We start from the raw sequence: 15,464 nt of genomic DNA on the forward strand, positions 1-15,464 counted from the left end.
GCTGATAGCTGGCTGTGTCCTATATTTTATGGCATGGATGTATGGATGATTGGATGACAATAGTTTATTTCTCCTTTTGGGTCAGGCTGAATCTGACTTATGAGAGTATGCATATTTTGGTTGAATCAACCAATAGTAAAGCGAGATGACCACTTGTTTGTCCATATGTTGACACTTAACATACTACATCTACAGCCAGCCTATATCCAGGCTCTTTATCTTCACTACATGCTTGGGCAATTGTGATGATAACTTGCTTGATTTTTACAACCACTAAACTATCACACAAGTGAAAAATGCTCAATACTAATATTAGATAAAGTAATATAGTACACAGAACCCTGTAAATGTCAGCTAGAACTTTAAAGGAGACAGCCCTCAAGTTATGATCTATGGAAATGGTGTAAAAGTTAGGTACCGGCAGTAAATTTTTACATATCTTTACTGTCTCTCTAGCTCCTGGGATTTACCCAGGCATGTTACTGTGTACTGTTTATTGCATTATTGGAAGCAATGATAAAAAGCAATCTACAGCACAGTTGAGAAAAACCCTGCAGGCAATTACACTGTTTCTTATATGACTAATCCCTCATTATGAAATGAGTGGCTTGTGAAGGTAATGAAGATGGTAGCAGATAAGGAACATTGGCATATAAGCAGTGTAAGCAATGGAGGACCTGAAGATACAGAGTTCATTTATTTGCTGTAATGAAATCCATTTAATTCAAATCCTTTTCTTCAAAATTACTGATGAACGATTAGTGAAATAATCGGTTCAGGTCGAGTTCAGCAAAAGCATTATTAATCGGAATGGACGATTCTGATTGAAGTCAACGGGAGAGAAAATTGGGTTCACTAAGTTGCCCTCTAAGAGGTCCCTAATGCAGCCAAAGCTTGCTAAATTGCATGGGAATACAGCCGCATATCTGGGGAACACCGTGCTCCTCCCAAAAATTGGTAAAATGTAGTGTACAGTGGCATGGCGGTCAGTCGTAGCACAGGGGTGTCACTGAAAATAAAAGAAAGGCTACATAGGATCTCCTAGATCAAAAATTATGCCAAGGGAAACAGCACATGTGCTGCTTGTTTTAAAAGCAATGTCATAGACTGTGCAAGGACAAATTCTACCAGGTGAACAGAATAGCCAAGGCTGGACCTTCACCAAGGAAAAGCTGTAGAGCTACCAAAATTACGCTAAGCAAGACAGCAGGCATGCTGCTTGTTTTAAAAGCAATGTCATAGATTGAAAAGGGCAAATTCTACCAGTTGAACAGAAGACCCAAGCACTGGCCTTCTCCACCTCCAAAGAAAAGCAGTAGAGCAGTAAGACACAAAATGTGAGAACAGCAGGCCACAGAGTATATATTCTTTTAACTGTCCCTGTTTTGCACAACATTAGTTACTTCCCCTCAGCCCACAGATAGCTGTGCAATTTGTATTGGCTGGACTTGTGACTTTGAACAACGTCTGAGACCACACAGAACTACAGTATTCCCCCCGCCAAAGCAGTTTGTCTGTCTACTCTGCTGCTACATACACTCTGCAGATAAAAGTTACTTCCCCTCATCCCAGAGTAGCTGCATAATGCCTGCAAATAATTTGTATTGTCTGGACTCTGACTTTGAACAATGTCTCAGCCTACTGACACACAATCTGTGTATTTGCTGTTTTCCAGTTAGGATTTTTTTTGTTTTATATTCACTAAAAACCACTGCCATCTACTTGGCTGCAATGCCAGTGCATCACGATATGTGAGAACAGAAGGTCACAGAGTATATATTGTATATTCTGTACTGAAACATGTTACTCCCCACCACTGCACAGATCGCTGTGTAATGCCGGTAAATAATTTGTGATGCCCGGACTTGCAAATTTGAGCAACGTTTGAGGCCACAAACAGGGAATTGAAATGTCCCCCACACCAAAGTGTAGTTTGTCTGCTCTGCGGCTAGTAAATTTTGCCCATGGTACTTTGAAGTGTGTGGGCTTAAAGTATGTTGTCCGACCATAGGCTGTAGGATTTGTACAATAACCTGTACCTGCTAACAGACAAGCAATGCAACTGCAGGAATTTGAGATTTCCCACGGCTATGCAGGCCATTATTGGAAGGTTCTCATTTGTAATTGTATATGAAGAAATATTACTAACTAGGTGATATACTGGTGCGTTGCACGGCGCTATAAGTGCAGGGGTTGGTTATTGATAATTGGGCTTTCCTTCTTCTACATAATAACTAATGTAACTATGCTATTTTGCAGGGGTCCCTAATCATTAATTCGTCAAATATTTGATTATGAGGCTTGCACAATTGGTGCATCAACCTTACGCACAATCATCCTCAGCAATATTTCTTTTAGCTGAAATGTTCATTAATGTCATTAGTTGCTACATAAGTGCCACCAGCAGACACTGTTGGCGAAGTTCGCTAACATTACATAGGAATCACTTACTTTTGCGCTTAGAACTGAATAATCAAGTTGCGACCCCTTTACTCTGCCTAATTAGAACCTAAAGAATGGTTGTGCCAAATTTCCTATTTGTCCGGTACAGATGTGTGTTATTAGTTACATTACATAGGAGGTCACTTACTTTTACACTTAGAATTAAATAATCGAGTTGCAAACCCTTTACTTTTCCTATTTAGGACTGATTTACCTCAGTAGTATTAGCAATGCCAACCAATCACAGCGCAGCTTTAATTGTACCTCAGCAGTATAAGAAATGAAAGCTCAGCTGTGATTGGTTGCTATTAGCAACAAAAATTACAGGGTAAGTCGGTGAGATTTTGATTTTTAATTATGCCAGTATTCGTCGCCTGGTGCTGAAGAATGCTCATACAAAATTTTTCTCCAATTGGATCGAAACTGTGAATTTGTATACAACACAAAGACATTTTGCTTTTACATATAAGATAATAAATGATATTTATGTCTACTATGGCCATTCTCCTTGTCAGGTCTGGTGGCTCTGGGGGCCTCCGTGCCCACACTCCTGGTCCTATTACTCAGGCTGCAGGGGTGCAGCGCAGAGGGACCACGGTCTTGGTGACCATCAATGGCCACCGTTATCTGGTACGCCGGCTCTGGGCGTGCGCTTCCATGCACAGGGAGCATGCACCTAGTTAGCCAGGTTGCTGACGATATGGCGGGCTCCGCCCCTGCCGCGTTCCCGTTGCCATGACACCTGGGCACGCTTGCTCTGCACTCGCTGCTTGATGTCTGGGTCTCTGCTCTGCACTCGCTGCTTGATGTCTGGGTCTCTGCCTGTCTTTAGCAGGCACTAGGGCCTGTTTCTCCCTGTGTCCTGTGATTGGGTCCTACTGCTGTCAGGCTGCCCGCCCCAATCAGCTGCTGGGGTGGGAGTTCTGACAGCATTTAAACTGCTCAGTTTCTTTCAGGGATTACCAGTGTATGTTTGGTCTCCCGCTACACCCGTGTTACCTGTATTTGACTCCCTGTTTTGACTCGCTAGCTTCTGACCTGACCTGACCTGACCTTGCATTCGTCTGACGCCTGACCCCTGGTACCTCGTTCTCTCCTGTTGCCAACCCAGATTTCCTGACCTGTGTTTGTGTGTCTACCTGTATTTGTCTGTGAGTCTGACTTGTGCCCCGCATCCTTAGCGAGCCTAGGGGGGCAAGTAGGTAGGAACAGGAGTTGCGGGTAGGACTAGGGATTTGCCTGCCCGGACTCCAGTCGTGAAACTCTTGTTAGTTGGAGCTTTACTGAAATCCTGTTTTTACATGCCAGTTGCACATTTTAACTAATTTCTTCATGCCATTTACTAGCTTTATATATGACTAAATCAGGTAATTCTGTATCTCTGTCTCATGAAGCAGATTTGGCTAATAGGGAGCCTGGGAAAGCTGGATGACAATTGCTGTGGGAGCTGTAATGGCAGCCATTATCTTTTACAAGTTTTAGAAAACCAAAATCAAAGAAAGTCACAAGTAAGAAATGGCAATGACCCAGACATATTCAGACCGCGGATTAGTAAACAGCTCATGTAAAAAACTATTCATTAGCGAGTCTGAAGGAATGGTGAATAATTACAAAGTGAAAAATGAGTTTTCCTTTAAAGAAATGTGCAGGAGCAGAAGTTGTTTAATATTTTAGAGTCGTAACAGAGAAAAGAATTCAGACTGTTAGTCTGTGTGATATCTGAGTTCTAATAATAAATATAGCAACATTGTTTGTAAGGCCGAAAAAGACCTATGTCCATCTAGTTCTGCTTATTACCTCCCAATGTTGATCCAGAGGAAGGCAAAAAAAAACGATGAGGTAGAAGCCAATTTTCCACCTTTAACTGAAAAAATTATTTCCAGACTCCAATCTGGAATAATCCCTGGATCACCGACCGTTCTGAAGTAATTAGTGACTAGAACATCCATTCCCCTCTTGAACCCTACTGAATTTGCCATCACCATGTCCTCAGGCAAAGTTCAAAGGCAGCGCTCCAATGGGAAATAGAAATCTAAAGATGTAAATAATAGTAGAAAAAGAATTTGTGGACTCACCGTGACGTAACCGGTCTGCCTTTAAAGTGGGTCCCGGTCCGTCATCTGATCCAGGTCCGTACTAATTAATCCAGCAAAGTACTTTTCTTATAATCCACTGGTCCAAAAAAGGCATCCCTTCGGGAGAGCATCATGACCTGGCTCTGGGCATGTATATGCCAGAGAGGGGGCGAAGTTTACAAACTGTGTAAAAAAATCTCAGCACTCCAGTGGATAAAAGATAAGGCAATTTTTGAAAGGAAATTACTTCTCAAGGGTGCCTGGTCTGCGGCACCCCTGATCCCAGAAGGCATATAATATAGGTGCAGGATATGGTCCGATGTTCAGTGATACTAGTTTATTGCAGCAACGTGTTTTGGCTTCTTCCTCACTATCTGTAGTCCGTGTGCTGTTAGTCAAGACAAGGTTCATATTTGTAGTACAGACAAAGAGCACAAAGATCACCTAATGCAATACTGCCTGTTATTTTCATCCAAACTCCACTTGACTATTGGACATCAGGAGCCACAGGATAATGTTCAGCATTAGTAGTGCAGGGACCAGAAAGGAGAAGCAATGGAAGCCATGTTCCTGCTATTGGATTTATAGGTTTGTCCAGAGGTCTGTTAATTAATTTTTAATTTTCTTAGGATTTGAGGAGCGGGGCATGCTGCTCCCAAGAAGAACTTAAAGGGGTTATATCAGGGGACAGAAAATTTGCTCATAGCAATACTCACCTCATAGGCTCCCATTGTGTCGATGCTTGGTCCTGTACTACTCTTCACCTCTGCAATGACGTCCCAACACGGGGACATGTAACAGCTGCAGGTAATTACGGCCGAAGTAAGCCACTGACTGGCTGTAGTGACCAATGGTGTCAATGATGTCATCACTGGCTCAGTAGAGATGGAAGTGAAGACCGGGTACCGGGGAATAGGAGCGGTGGGAGAGCAGGTGAGGTGCATATACTGCTACTTTTGGTTCTCTCTTCATGGTTTTCTGCTTTTATTCCAAATTTTTGTAGTCCTATGCTTGGCCCTTAATAACATACAGTATATATGGTTCACTTTAAATCTTAAATACATTGCTGTGTATACTATATTTTGGATTTTCTTTTTGGTTCTGAAGCCCCACACTAGCATCATGTTGGGTGAATAAAATGTATTCCGAACTGGATGGCTGCGCTGCATCTTACTCCTTCACTCTATTTTATATATTTTGGCATCTTGACAGGCTAGAGAAAATTAGTAACTGCATTATGTAACGCAAGTGCAGGCAGCAGTGAAAAGGTTACGTATATCTCCATACAAAGGATCCATACTGGTATCCACAGCAGTCCTACTGTTACCATGGAGCCAGAAGTAGCAATAAAAAGCGAATAGGAAATGTAAGCATTCTTTTATCGCAAGCATCTCTTCCTTGAGAAGACCTAAGATTATACAGACATGTACAGCACCGTGTTATGTAATGAGTTAACCCTCCATGTACTGGAAGGAAAGACATCTATTCTAATATTGTCATGATTGTCATTATGGTGTATACTCAGAGCAGACATGCAGTACATACATTGAATGGACACTTTATTAGAGAGACCTGTCCTTTTACAATTGGAGCTTCTCTGTATCAAAATTAGGCACATGACCCCGGAGTGCAGCATAAGATCAAGTGATCAAGTTTGGATCAGTTTTAGTGTGAAACCATATTAGAATGGAGAATTTAGTCATCTGAAGGACTTCAAATGAGGCCTGGCATTGAGGAAATGCTTTGGCAGCGAGCTTGATAAAGAGTCGACCTTAGGGTTGAAACGCAGCTGTATTTTTGTGATGGGGGAACACATTTTTTGTCTTTATTCAGCACCTCTTTATGCTGCCAAAGTATTTCTTCAATGCTCGGATCTTTTATGGAAACATAGGTTTGGATTCCTTTTTTTGGCTGAAGCGTTATTCAGTCCAACCTAGTGGGGGGGGGGGGGGGGGGAGAAGACTGGTGCTGCTGGTACAGCTCTCTTTCTCCTTCAAATGAGGCCTGGTCATCGATGCTAGACTAGTCGGGGCCAGTATTATAAGAACTGCCAATCTTGTGGGGTTTTCTCATACAACGGTATCAAGACTATGTCAGAAATAGCGTGATTGAGGAAAAACATCTAGAGAAAGGCGATCCTGTGGGCATAAACAACTTGTGAATGCAAGGAGTCAGAGGGGGATGTCAGGAATCCTTCTGCTGAACAGGAAGTTTACGGGCAAGAAAACGGCAGCCAAAATCAATGCTGGTGCGCCAACTAATTTGACCAAATGCACAACTAATTGATCTTTTTAATATAGATGGGCTAAAACAGCAGACAACCAGTTTGAGTGCTACTGCTGTCTGAGGCTGTATTCAGGTGGGCGCGTGCAATTTTGGACAGTGAAAATCCGACTGTTTTCCATGAGATTTTCTTGCAATTTTCACACATTTTTACTGCATGTTTTTCTCTGCTCTTAACTTCCAGGTTCTATTTTCATGTAGTCTCCTGCGTTAAAAATAGTGATGTGATTATTGAAATAATTGGTTAGGAGTGATCGGACCGATTTTCCCAAAATAATCGGCAATCGGGAGGAGGAAGCTCTTCAATGGATGTTACTCAGTAGTGAGTACTGTTGTCTTGCAGTGCTGGGATCCTAGGTTCAAATCTCATCAAGGGCAACATATGTAGGGTCTTTAAAAAAACTCCATACAAATTTTGCCCTTGGTCAGAAGTGGCCCTAAAACTCCAGCACTGCAAGGCAACAGTACTAACTACTGAGACACTACATTTCTTCTTCTCCAGAGGAAAAGAAGAAACACGAAGAGAACATATAAACTCCATACTGATGCTGTCCTTGGTCAGATTTAACCTAGACCCCAGCACTGCAAGGCAACAGTGCTAACTACTGAGCTACATACATTGAAGAGGCATCAACACTATTCATTATTGGAATGCTGATTTTCTAGAGATTTTCATCAAAAATAGGGTCTGGCTGACTCAATTCAAATCTGCAAAAATTGGTCCACTGGCCGATCACAACGAGCAACACTTGTTAAAAATGCATCGTGCTTGCATGCAATTACGATGTATTTTTAACGCTCCCATAGAAAATAATGGGAACATCTTAAAGAAGAATAACACAAGAATAGGATGTGTGGGTTCTCGGCAGAGTATGTTCGCTCAACTCTAATTGTGATACATGTACCTGCTGTTTACTCGGCTATGACTGTTATTACCAGGTGACTTATCATATGCCTGCTTAAATTCATCTAAGTGTATCACATGATTATTTTTCAAGTTGTTTATTGACTATTTGCTATTTTAAAAACTGGGTGAATTCAAGTTCTAAAATCTCCTAATGTTTTTTCTCGGGAACAGGAGCAGGTAGAAACGTGGGGAACATTTTAGAAGACACGGGCATTCTTTGTGGGTGAGTGAGACAGAAGGCACGGAACCCACGTGCCAGCAGCTGGAGTTAGAAGCATTTTCAATACTTATAATGGTGATTTCAAGAATAGAATGTAATCATCCGTTTTCTGCACCTGCATGGTAGTACACCCATCGCCATTCATTGTCAGTTGAGTGAGAGATGCGGTGAACATGTCATGGACATGAAAAATGTGCATTCATGGGTGCAACAGTTTTAAGAAGTGTGAACATTACGTGAGAACGAACTGAAGGAGCCTCGGCCGGTTCGATAGCAACATGATTGCACAAGTGGAGCAAGTGGTTATAAAGGACTTCCAGTTGACTGTAGAAGAGATTGCCTACAATGTCGGCATTTCCGTAGAATCTCTGCACATCATCTTTCATGAAGACGCAGAAACCTTCCCCCAGGTTGGTGCGCCAAGTCCATCAAGACAGCTCTTCTGCTCATCGAGTGGTCTTTCTTCAGGAGATTCTTGATGACAACTTTGAAGTGGTTCCTCATGTTCCCTACTCACATGACCTTGCACCGAGGGATTTTTGGCTTTATCCAACAATAAAGAACACTCTTCGTGGTCGCACATTTTCCAGTCATGTCGCTCTTGCATCAGTAATTTTCCAGTAGGCAAAATAGACCCCTAAAGAAGCGTTCGCAGCGGCCACACAATGTGCTGTAACTAAGGACCCGGAAAGGTCTGTGCATGTCTAATCTGTGATGCATTTTACTGGATTTATTAATTAAAACCCGAGGATTTTATTCTATGCGTTGGAAGCTGGACTTTCTATATACATTAACCACTAATGCCTAAACCAATTGCACATTTATACGGACAACAGATTTCAGCAGATGCTTCTAAATCATAAATCACTTTAAAAGAGCTGAGTAATTTTCTAGAAACAAGTTATGGGTGTACTGGGGAGAAGAAGGTGAAAAGGGTTAATAACACTACTTATTCTAGATGATCTCCCTTGAAAGGGTTCTAAGCTTGCACAGCCATTGTAAAATAACAGAGCAGTTTAATGTGCTTGTAACCTACTAACCGTTCCGTTTTCCTTAATTGAGTTCATCCTGACATTGTGGAGGCAATATTACTTAGATGTCAATATTTGCTCTTCCCCTTTATATTGTTATGATGTGCAGATCTTTGGGGATTAGTGCTGCAGGTTTGGAGCACTTTTGCAATGATTGATTATGGAAATCATACTGCCAACCTGACCTCCGTCTGATTGCTGTACAGCAAAATTAAGCCTTGCACTTCAGCTCAGATATTGAGATAAATATGAATCTGGCAGCACTGGACTCGTAGATTAAATTTTTGCAGCATGACTGTTTAACTTCAGACTTGTAAAGTCAAGGTAATATGCCAGTTAGAAGCATTTGTAGAGCATAATAAAATAAGAAAAGGAAGTACATGATTATATTGCTTTAAATGGTATGTTTGGCCAGGAAGAGAGCCTGTCACTCATAATCATCTGCAGACAAATGAACAATACGCTAAATCAGTGTCAGCCGGATTCATGATGTTACGACCAGTGACAAATTAGGAACCACTTAATGAACAATACTCAAGATGCGCTGGATCAAGCTTAAAGGCTTTGTTAATCTTAAAGGGGTTTCCCAGGAAAAAGTTATTGATGACCTATCCTCAGAATCGGTCATCAATAGTTAATCACCGAGGACCCACTGGTTGAGATCCTTGGTGAGCGGCTAATCACTTAACCTGCTGTCAGTGCAATAGGCTGGGCATTGTCTTCAAGTTGGGAGAAGAAGTGCCATAGCCAGCTTCACTCTCATTGAAATCAATGGGAGCGCTGCCTCCTATTACACTTCCATCTCCGACCCCAAAGGCGGAAGTGCCGTAAGTGTAATAGTTGGCTTCAGTTTCCATTGAATTCAATGGGAAAGAAGTTGGCTATCGCATTTCCGCTCATGATCCTGATGACAACATCTGGCCTACTGCACTGACAGTGGTCTGGGTGATCATCTGATCGCTGGGGATCCTGTTTGGCAGGCCTCTGATGATTAACTATTGATGGCCATAGCCAACTTCACTCGTATTGAAATCAATGGGAGTGCTGCATCCTATTACACTTCGATCTCCGATGCTAGTGTCGGGAGCGGAGGTGCCAGAAATGTAATAGCTGACTCCAGCTTCTATTGAATTTCATGGGAGTGAAGCCAGCTATGGCACTTCTGCTCTCGACCCTGATGACTGTGTCTGGCCTGCTGCCCTGACAGTGGGCTGGCTGATTAGCTGATCACCTGGGATCTGGAGAAGCAGGTCTCTGCCAATTAACTGATGACCTATCCTGATGATAGGTTATCAATAGTTTTTGCCCAGAAAACCTCTTTAAAATGAATAAAGGCTTTAAGTCTGAACCAATGTATCTTGAGTATTGATAATTGAGTGGTTTATAATTTGACTCTTCCTAGCATATCATTTAAACCAATCTAATCATGTGTTCCCTTTTTTATTTTATTATGCTCCAGAAATATTTCTAACTGGCAAATTACCTTGACTTTACAAATCTGAAGTTAAACAGTCATGCAAAAATTGAATTTGAGTCCAGTCCTGCCAGATTCATATTTATCTCCATATCTGAGCTGAAATACCCATACACCTTCAATACCTGTGAGCAGAATAGCTATTTCTCCCTACTTCCCAAAACACATCAATGCTCCAAGCGTTCATGAGTTTTCTGTAAGCATTGTGGAGCAAACCGCAGCTTGACAGTCCTAGCAGTAGATTATCTCCAATGGAATCAAAAGGATCGGCCTTGAAATTCAACCCATCCAATTCCTCTATTCCTGAACATCATCAGTCTTGGGAAAATTGCGAGATTTGTCTGTTTCCCCCGTAAGTGGTGAATTTGAATGACTATTATCTAATATATTGGCTTTTGGACCTTAATCAGTTAGTCAAGCCGCCCAATACAGCGCCGGGCTGAAAAGATAGTCCAAGAACTATCTTTCTGGCCAGAATACGTCGGCCGCTGCTGGGCTCCTATGGGAGCAAATGACAACGGCTGGAGAAGGGAGGTAGTTTAGCAGCGGGACTGCCAAATTCCCTCCCTCTTCTCTTCTCCCCTCCAACTGTTTGCAATGGGAGGGTGTGGGGGCAGAGCTAAGTTCTGCTCCCTCCCATTGCTGGCTGCAGACAAGAGGCAGGGTGGGGGCAGGTGCTTAGCTCTGCCCCCGTCCTGCCCACTCCCATTGCAAACTGCTGGAGGAAAGGAGAGAGGAGGTGAGCCAGCGAGGGGGAGGGAAGGGAGGCAACTGCATTGCAGCCTTGGCGTATATGTGTCAGGGCCCGTGCCGTCTGAACAGGCGCACAAACGGTAGATTTGGGCTAACTACAGTTTTTTTTGACGCAACGATTTCCATATTAACTGGGGCGCTATAGTCAACTTAAACTAAAAATCTTTTTTTTTCTCCACATCTAATTTTTTAAATATATTTCTCACTAGAAAGCAGCATTCATCACATAACTCCATCTATTCAGTCTATAGATTGTGAATATGAAAGGCGTACTTTTCTACTTTTTAAATAGGCTTCCCATGTTAAAAAAACAAAAGATCCTATAGTCACTCGTACCAGGTTCCCGCACATCCAGCCGCATCTCCATTCTCCCTGCCTGGACTGTGTTTATAGGCTCAGTCAACCTGTTGACCAGACATCTAAAGGCTGGTTTACACGAAGCGATAATCGCTAAAAGATCGCTCAAATGACAGTTGAGTGACCGCTTTGCGCGATCATTTTGCATAAAATATTAAGTAGCTACTCAACTACTTAAATACCATTTAGGTATGCAAATGCAGCCTTCACAGAATGAAGCTAATAGCCCGAGGCTATTATCTGCACTCAGATCCTTTGTTCTCCATGGGGAAACAATGCTATCGGCACTCCCCGTGGAGAACTGCTGATAAGAGTGAGTGACGATTTTTATATTGCACTGAATTTAATGATCAGCCAGCAGTGCCCGAAAAGAGGATGATGGGTGCACATTTACACGCACCGATTATCGCTAAAACAATCACCAATTAGCGTTTTTTTTTAAAGTGATAATCGGCTGGTGTAAATGGGCCTTCTGGCTACTCCAGTCAATCACAGAGCTCAGCGGTTAGCCATTAAAGGGGTTGTCTCGCGAAAGCAAGTGGGGTTAAGTACTTCGGTATGGCCATATTAATGCACTTTGTAATATACATCGTGCATTAAATATGAGCCATACAGAAGTTATTCACTTACCTGCTCCGTTGCTGGCGTCCCCGTCTCCATGGCTCCGTCTAATTTCGGTGTCTTCTTGCTTTTTTAGACGCGCTTGCGCAGATGGGTCTTCTCCGTTCGGCTCGGCAACAGCGGAGGTTTGGCTCTGCCCCCTTGTACGCGTCATCGTGTAGCTCCGCCCCCGTCACATGTGCCGATTCCAGCCAATCAGGAGGCTGGAACCGTCACATGTCATGGGGCGGAGCTACGCGATGACGCTTACAAGGGGCGGAGCCAAAACGCCGATGCTGCTGAGCCGAGCCGAAGGGAGAAGACCCATCTGCGCAAGCGCGTCTAAAAAAGCAAGAAGACACCGAAATTAGACGGAGCCATGGAGACGGGGACGCCAGCAACGGAGCAGGTAAGTGAATAACTTCTGTATGGCTCATATTTAATGCACGATGTACATTACAAAGTGCATTAATATGGCCATACAGAAGTACCTAACCCCACTTGCTGCCGCGAGACAACCCCTTTAAGGTTGGTGATTGACTGGAGGTGCAGTGCTGGAGGTGCAGCGACCCAGGACAGGTAAGTATAGAATCTCTTTTTTTACCATGGACAGCCCATTTAAGTGGTAAAAACTCAGGAAAAAAACCCTTTAAGTCCATATTTGCACAGAATGGGTCTAAATGGCATAGTGTCTTGATTTTCTAATTAGGAATTACTGTATTTCTGGTATCATCTATGATTTACATGAATAAATATTGAGTTATAAATGTGAGAACCTCTGATGCTGGGTTTAGTATAATTAATCTTGGCATACGTTCTGATGAATATATGAAGAAGCACATGCCTCTTCATGTATTGAGTACATCACAGCAATTCCATGTGTCTTCTCACAAATCTATGACAGGTCCAACTAGTTTCTGGCATAAATTATACATAAATTTGTTGGTCCGTAGCAACTGCATCCCCTCCCGAAAAACCGCACCCACTTTTCACAACACCGTGGGACCAGTGCAGAATGAAGACAAGTTACAAATTGTTGCACAAATACCCACTTGCACAAAAATATGAAACTTTTTACGTCAGAAACTGGCATAAAAATGTTTAAAAAACGTGCCTCTATGTTTGATTCTGAAATACCATATTGTTTTAAAGAAAACATAGAGGAAAATTTACTAAGTCCAGAATTGTCAGCACCAGGCTCAGGCCGGCTTCCTATGCATGTATTTGTGTGCACATAGTTTGCACGCACAATACGCAGAGAATAGTACCCATTTTAATTTTCGCTTTTCGGGCGCGCATTACGCATGAGCAGAAGAAAGAAGCATGCTCTGTTTTAGTGCGCATTTATGCACCAGAGGCTTCATAGTGCAAATACGCACCCAATACCCACATAATTGCACTTATGTTTCGCAATTTTGCAGGAAAAAGAACGCATCTGGAATGAATTAGGCTACATAGCCTTACAAATCATGGCATGGGTATGTCCCACATCCATGTGAAATGTCCCTGTCAACACAAAATACGGTAAAATGCACAAAGAAAATGCGCAAAAGCGCAACGTTCCGGTGTTTATGCACATACGCCTGTATGAAGCCAGCCTTAGTAAGATTTCACCCAGCACACGGTATGCTGAATACATGAAGAAGTGCCTTCATAGAAATGTATGCCTGGTCCCGACCACTCGTGGAAAAAAAAATTGCAGCATGCTCTATTTTTGAGAAAACCGTACGAACTGTTGCCCTTCCACAATTGACATTGTGGAAAGGTCGTGGATTCCGTATGGGGTGAGCCGTGCACACCATCCGCAGCACAGAAAAGATGACCGAATGACAGGTACAAGCAGCCAGGCACAGGGTCAGATTCTGCTGTAGGCTCCCACATGAGGAATCTGACCTGGTCATGTGCAGCCGGCCTAAGTCTAACTCAAATGTGTGGTCACCACTGCCCACTGTCAGTGGGAGATGTCAGACTGTCAATTCCAACATGACCCACTGACAGTGAGCAGTGAGAGCCACATTGACCGCCTCAGAGATGAGTATGAAAAACAAAAATGTTGTCGAGCCAGTAGGACTGCGGATGTAAAGCTATGCAGCCAGCCCGGCTGACTCTACCTTGCAACAGGTCTTCTTTAAATCAGAATAAAAACAATGCATTTGCTATGAGATTCATGGATGTATAGAATAATGTACAAATCAGGGACATGTATGAATCAGGTACATTACAAATTGGTGCATGTGTGACTATCAGGACTATTTTAATATAAGTAGCAGATACAAATGTTAGGGTGGTTTCACATCTGTGCTGGAGCCTCCGTCCGGAAGTTCCATTGCAGATGCAGCCAGAAGAAATGCGGAATGCAGCCCTTTTTTTTTCTGGGTAAAAGCCGGGCAACTGAGCAGAAAGTGAACGGACGCCGTTATAGTCAATGGGTCCAATTGGTGCTAAGACAAAGCCGCTCGGCCGTAGGGATTCCCCTTTCCTGCTTCTTGAATGGAGCAAAAATGCAGAACCCCAAGTGCAGCTGTGAAACAACCCTTAGTGTGATATGAAAAAATAAAAGCACAAAACAAATTCACTTAAGCTTCAAAGTGAATAAAGAAAGGTGCACCACATACTATAAACTGTGTAAAAGCAGGGCTGCACCATTTCCATCTGTCCTAAGGCTTATAACAAACATTGCACAATTCCTATATGTACACGTTTCTTTTTTCGTTCTTGAAAGGATTATATAAGAATAGCTATATGTAAAAAGTTATAAAACAGGAGAATGGTAAGCTGCATGCAGCGTCTAACGACTGAGAGCAGTGCTTTTCTTACCTGGGCAGGCATATGACTTGTGCTTGAAGAAACTACTGAAGTGCATCGCCCTCCTTGTCTGTTTTAAAGAGGATGTAGAGAAAGTAACAATGGTTATTGGCAAGCAGGCAACCAAGAGGTCATGATATACTTGTACGAAGTTCAAAAACTAGTTTTCCATGCACTTGACTGTAAGAAACGAATGCATAGTTGTGCATGTATACTCAAAAAATAACTGACTTGTTAACGGTTGCTAAATTAAAATGATAATGTAGTGACAATGTATTTAGATCCTTTATTGAAGATTAAGGTGTGTAGACTGTAATTGCAAAGTAAACATAGCAGATGGAGCAGAGCAAGTAATAAAGGATTTCATTGTCTGCATTACTTACAGTATTTTCAGCTGAGCAAGAAAAGCTTCATTGTTATCATGTACTTACATATAATGAAGGGTTCATATTGTCTGCATCTTCTTAAATGACCCAAGACATGCAATATTTCTTTCATGACGCCAGCTGTAAAGTGA

At 42.5% G+C, this 15,464-nt stretch overlaps 1 protein-coding gene across 1 annotated transcript in view; it reads right to left on the bottom strand.

Moving 5' to 3' along the window:
- CPO (carboxypeptidase O) overlaps positions 1–15,008 on the bottom strand; it is a 189,539-nt gene extending 174,531 nt beyond the window's left edge. Inside the window, exon 1 of the mRNA XM_066576096.1 lies at positions 14,960–15,008. The gene's annotated coding sequence lies outside the window, so the exon portion shown is untranslated. The remainder of the gene's footprint in view (positions 1–14,959) is intronic.
- Positions 15,009–15,464: the final 456 nt, after the last annotated feature.

Source organism: Eleutherodactylus coqui, chromosome 8 (genome assembly GCF_035609145.1).
Source record: "Eleutherodactylus coqui strain aEleCoq1 chromosome 8, aEleCoq1.hap1, whole genome shotgun sequence".
NCBI classification, from domain to species: Eukaryota; Metazoa; Chordata; class Amphibia; order Anura; family Eleutherodactylidae; genus Eleutherodactylus; species Eleutherodactylus coqui.